The sequence below is a fragment of the Schistocerca gregaria genome, chromosome 2, assembly GCF_023897955.1.
Source record: "Schistocerca gregaria isolate iqSchGreg1 chromosome 2, iqSchGreg1.2, whole genome shotgun sequence".
In the NCBI taxonomy this organism is placed as follows: Eukaryota; Metazoa; Arthropoda; class Insecta; order Orthoptera; family Acrididae; genus Schistocerca; species Schistocerca gregaria.
Window position 1 is genome coordinate 167,792,037 of NC_064921.1, and position 6,000 is coordinate 167,798,036.

General features: G+C 42.6%; 1 non-coding gene across 1 annotated transcript; it reads right to left on the minus strand.

The window, feature by feature from the left end:
- Positions 1-4,771: 4,771 nt before the first annotated feature.
- Trnah-gug (transfer RNA histidin (anticodon GUG)) lies at positions 4,772-4,843 on the minus strand. Its single transcript has one exon. It is a non-coding gene; the product is annotated as a tRNA-His (tRNA).
- Between the last annotated feature and the right edge of the window lie 1,157 nt (positions 4,844-6,000).

The window sequence follows — 6,000 nt, forward strand, 5'->3', positions numbered from 1 at the left end:
CATAACACTGGCGAACTGTGGAGCTCTCTTCAGCAATATGTACTCTTCTTTTAATGTATAATTTTACTTCCAAGCAAACTTTTATGTTATTCATTTCGGCATTAGCCTGCCTTTTAGAAAAGAATAAGGATCTGCATCTCAAAAATAAAACACCACTTTTGGACCACTTTCTACAAAGGCGACGTATACATTATAAATGATCATGTGACTTAAGTTACATGAAGTTGAAGTAGCTTTCGCCATAAACACTGTACTACAAAAGAAATTTGTGTAAAATCATTTTGGGTGTTAGGCCGCTTCATTACGAAACAAAACAAAACAAAATGAAATACCAAGATTCCAACAGTCTTTGAAGCGTTCCTCATGGAGGCAACTAACGGCTAGATTCCTCTCCTGCTGCCTCTTGTTTTATTTCATTTTTCCGGGAAAGGGGGTGGAAGGGGGGGGGGGGTGGAAGCGGGCATAGTCGTCAGTGCTCTGACTGGTTTGATGCCACCCGCCACGGATTCCTCTCCTGTGCTAACATCTTCATCTCATAGTAGCACATGAAACCTACGTCTTCAGTTATTTGTCGGATGTATTTCCAACATCTGTCCTCATCTACAGTTTTTGCACCCTAGAGCTCTCTCTAGTACCATGCACGTCTTAACAGATTTCCTATCATCCCGCCCCCCCTTCTTGTCAGTGCTTCCCGAACATTACTCTCCCCGCCGATTCTCTGGAGCAGTCCACATTTTAACATTGTTCTGTAGCACCACATCTCAAATACATCCACTGTTCTCTGTTCCAATTTTCTCACTGTCCATGTCTTGTGGCCAAATAATGCTGTGCTCCAAACGCACGTTGTCAGAATTTTTTCCTCAAATTAAGACCTGTGTTTAATACTAGTAAAGTTCTTTTTGAAAGTGCTAGTCTGCTTTTTATGTCCTCTGTGCTCCGTCCATCATGGGTTATATTGCTGCCTAGGCAGCAGAATTCCGTAACTTCATCTGCTTCGTGTCTGCCCCCCGTAGCTGAGTGGTCACCGCGACAGAATGTCAATCGTAAGGGCCCGGGTTAGATTCCCGGCTGGGTCGGAGATTTTCTCCGCGCAGGGATTGGGTGTTGTGTTGCCCAAATCATCATCATTTAATCCCCATCGACGCACAAGTCGCCTAAGTGGCGACAAATTGAAAGACTTGCACCCGGCGACGAACGGTCTACCCGACGGGAGGCCCTAGTCACACGACATATACATCTGCTTCGTGACCACCAGCTCCGATGTTAAATTTCTCGCTTTTCCGTTTCTGATGCTTCTCATTACTTCTCTTTCCTCAGTATACCCTAAATCCATATTCTGTGATCATTAGACTGTTCATTCCATTGCTGTAACTCTTCCTCGCTTTCACTAAGGATGACAACGCCTTTAGTGAATCTTAACACTGATGTCCTTCGATGTATAGACTGAACAGTGTGGTTAAAGACTACATCCCTTTCCTACACACTTTTTAATCCGAGCACTTTGTTCTTTGTTTTCCGCGCTCACTGGTTCAAATGGCTCTAAACACTATGGGCCTTAACATCTGATGTCATCAGTCCCCTAGACTTAGAACTACTTAAATCTAACTAACCAAAGGACATCATAGACATCCATGCCGGAGGCAGGATTCGAACCTGCGACCGCAGTAGCAGCGCGGTTCCGGACTAAAGTGCCTATAACCGCTCGGCCACAGCGGCCGGCCCGCTCTTACTGTTCCCTCATAGTTCTTGTACATATTGTATATTACCTGTATTTCCCAGCAGCTTACCCCTATTTTTCTCAGAATTTCTAACATCTTGCACCGCTTCTGATTGTCGAACACTTCGCCCAGGCCGACAAATTCTATCAAAATGTCTCGATTTTTCTTTAGTCTTGCTTTGATTACCAACCAAAATTCGGAACTGCCTTTCTAGTGCCATTGGAACCCTTTCCCCAAAGTCTGATGGTATATAGCCACTCTCATACATCCCACACACCTACGTGAATAATCGTTTTGTTGCCACTTTCCCCAAGGGTTTCATAAATTTCGATGAAATGTTATGCCTCTCTTATCTCTTATATGATTTTAATTCTTACAAAATTCCTTTGAATTCCGGTTGTAATAGTGCATCCCCTGTCTCTTATATGCAGTCTTCTGTTTCTTTCTTCATCACGTCCCCCAGACAAGTACTCCACCCTACAGAGGCCTTCGGTGCACGGTTTCCACCATCCTCACCTCTCCATTTAACAGCCGAATTTCCATTGGTTCTTAATGTAACCGCACTTGCCTTTAGGTTCACCTGAGATTATTTTCACTTTGCTATATGCTGTGACAGTCATTCCGACAATCATTTTTTTCGACTGATTGACATTTTTCATGTAGCTATTTCGCCTTAGTTTCCCTGCGCTTTCTATTTATTTCCTAAGTGACTTGTATTTCTACATTCCTGAATTTCCCTGAACGATTTTGTACTTTCTTCTTCCATCTACTGACTGAAGTATTTCTACTGTTATCCAAGGTTTGTTCGTATTTATCTTCTTTATATTCGCTGTGTCTTTCCAACTTCTCTGATTGTCCTGTTTAGAGTTGTCCACTCATCTTCAACTGAACTGCCTACTGAGTCATTCCTTATCGCGAAATCTATAGTCTCAGTGAATTTCAAGAGTATTTCCTCATTCAGTAGAACTTCCGCAATAATTTGCCAATGTGGAGACCATCATGACACTTTTTCAAATACAAGCCACATATCCTGTGGATACACGAATGTGTGTTTAATGCTGTGGCTTCCATTGCCTTCTGCATCCTCATGCCGTGGGTTAATATTGACTCGTCCTTTAGGAGCAGTTTCTCATCCAAAGGACAGGAGAATGCCCTGATCCTCTTTCCGCTCTTCCGCCTTCTTTGAGAAAGCCATTGGCACAATGAGAATTACTTCTCACCGGAAGTCTTTGGCCTCAATTGCTGGTGTTTTGTGTTTACAATTTAAGCAGTGGAAGGGCCCGAATCCGATATCTAACACTTTTTGATTACTAATCGAAGGTGTTACCCCTAAATCAAGTGTCCGCTGTACACTGTCTTATTTCGGTTGTCAGGTGGCTATCGATGTCCCAGTCTGGTATCCCCTTGGAGAATTCTTAGTTTGATTGGAGGAATACCAGCTTGAAGCATCCCAGTCCAGTCTCTGCTTCGAACTGTACAACGGTATCCCAGAATGTGACCCCTATAGCGACTTGATAACCGAAGTGAGAGAGTATATGACCATCAGCAAAATCCACAAGTCAGTCGCACTGAAGAGGATCGCTGTAAAGACGCTCAACGCGTCGGAGATTTAGTTGTTTTTAGTGTTTCATAATGACTCGCACTAATACCTAAAATGATGTTATTCAAAATACAATCGAACACTTTAGCTGCAAGTAGGCACTGATTTATATCCATGGAACAATATGAAAATCTGTGCCAGACCGGGATGCGAACCCAAGTCCCTTGTTTACTAGGTAGTTGCGCTGACCACTATGCGTGCCGGGTACCGCGGTGAGCAAACCGGCACAGACTCGTCAGACCCAAATTCTGTACTTATACCACACACTACTGACGTAGTGCCCATATATATTTATAATCAATAATTACCGATGAGTGTTTAATATACACATTTTTATCTGACATCGTGTGGCAATGATGGGAGCTACCAGCTAGTCAACTGCAGAGGTGGCGGCATTTGGCGGGTAAAGAAAGTGAACATCCGCCGCAACTATAGAGAACGAAAAAAATGGTTCAAATGGCTCTGAGCACTATGAGACTTAACTTCTGAGGTCATCAGTCGCCTAGAACTTACAATTAATTAAACCTAACTAACCTAAGGACATCACACACATCCATGCCCGAGGCAGGATTCGAACCTGCGACCGTAGCGGTCACGCGGTTCCAGACTGAAGTGCCTAGAACTGCACGGTCACACCGGCAAGCTATAGAGAACAGCGCAGCTTGTCAGAATCTACAAATATTGTAAACTCTTAGGAACCACTGCAAGGATTGTGGTGTGGTTTTCACTAACAGACAGAGAGACTGACGAGGACGCTTCGTGTGTGTCATCGCATATTGTAAACAAGTCGTCCAGTCGTAGATACTTAGTACTACCCGTGCGAAACCAGGGAGGGCCGTTAATAATTGTTAATTTAAATAATGTTTCGTGTCGCTGACAAATTATAAAAAACAGTTGTATATAATTAACGTAATCTATTAAACATGATCACCACTGAGTGAACAGAAAGATGAAATATTGTATCGTGTCTGTTTCAAGATAGAAAGTAGGGACATGAACAGCTAAATTAATGACAACATAGTCTTTCGATTGGCTCTCCATAGAAGTAAGAAATTTCTTCAGTTCACACCCTTTGCATCATTTCTAAAACTTTGACAGACTCGTTGTTTGCCACTGCAACTAGAATGTGGATAGCGTACCGTTTCTGTGCTGATAGGGAAAAGCTGTAAAATCAGCAATTAGTCGATCACGAACTCAATCCAAAGAGTAATTTTAGGTGTTTTAATTTCAGTGTAGAAGACTGCTGTAACTGCCGAGACTGGCCGCGGACTTCCTTGTGATTTTTGGAAGGCGTCCCAACTTTTTAGCCGTTATGTCTCTGAAAGTAAAGGGAAGGCACTGAAGACGGTAAAAATTCACTGAAAGATAACTGTATGCAGTATATTGTTGTTGTCGATAAGCAGTGAGTGGAATTGCCAGTTGCTTAGAAATTTTAATAAAAATGTCACCCCAATGCCGTGACCAGGATTCGAACCTGGGTTCTTGCGGCCACAACGCAATGTCCTAACCACTAGACTATCACGGCTGGCAGCAGAAAAGCACTCGAGTTGGGTAGAAGCCGTTTTTCTGCAGACGCGGCAGGACCATTGACCGTGGCTGTGACGTCACGAGCACTTCTCTGATGGGCTGGTGGTGCGCTCTCCGAGCTGCTGACAGCGTCCCTTTCTATTTTACCTGAGTGACAAATTTCCAAAATTCAAGTTCGCATACTTGCCATAATAGGCACGCAAAGAAATAAGAAATGAATGAACATCTGCCGATGTTAGCTTAGCTGAATTACGATTCCACGAAAGGCCGAATGTATTCAGTGAATTGTGCTCCCATCAACTACGAATGCAGACTATGAAAACACGATAAATTTGTAAGTGGCTTAGAGATGAAAAGTAATGAAAGAGAATATCAAGTAGCCTTTGATAATTATTCATTAGGCCCACACACAAACTTATTAACACGTTATGTATGTCCTCCTAGCTTCCACGTGTAATACATTACCACATACAGTACCTTCAAAAAACAGAACAAAAGGAATTCCACATAATTTCTCATTCCCGTAGTAATAGTAAGTAAGTGGAATAGTAACGTGAGCCATGACCTATCTACAACGAAGAATTAATGACAAAACGATACTGATCCTTGGACATGAAACAACATCTCTCCACGGCAACAGCAGATTTAACCTTGGTCACAAGGAAAGCACATGTATAAAGCCGAAAAGCATGTGTTGCGGCTCATAAATGGCCTTTGCAGTAGAACGCAAGACAAAGCCATCTTACCTTAATTAACAGAACCATGAAAGTAGCAGGCGCGTCTATATGAACCTTGTGTCTTAAATATTCTATCATCCTCTCCCTCCTTCTTGTCAAGGTTTTCAACATATTTCTTTGCTCTCCGATTCTGTGCAGAACCTCCTCATTCCTTATCAGTCCACCTAATTTTCAACATTTTTCTGTAGTACAACGTTTCAAATGCTTTGATTGTATTCTTTTCAGGTTTTCCCACAGTCGTGTCTCACTACCATACAACGATGCTCCCCAAACGTAAATCTCTGACATTTATTCCTCAAATTTAGACCCATTTTTTCATGTTACTAGACATCTACTGGCCAGGAATGCCCTTTTGACATTGGTACCCTGTTTCTCATGTCGTCCTTTCTCTGTCCGTCATCCACATATCCGCTCTCTC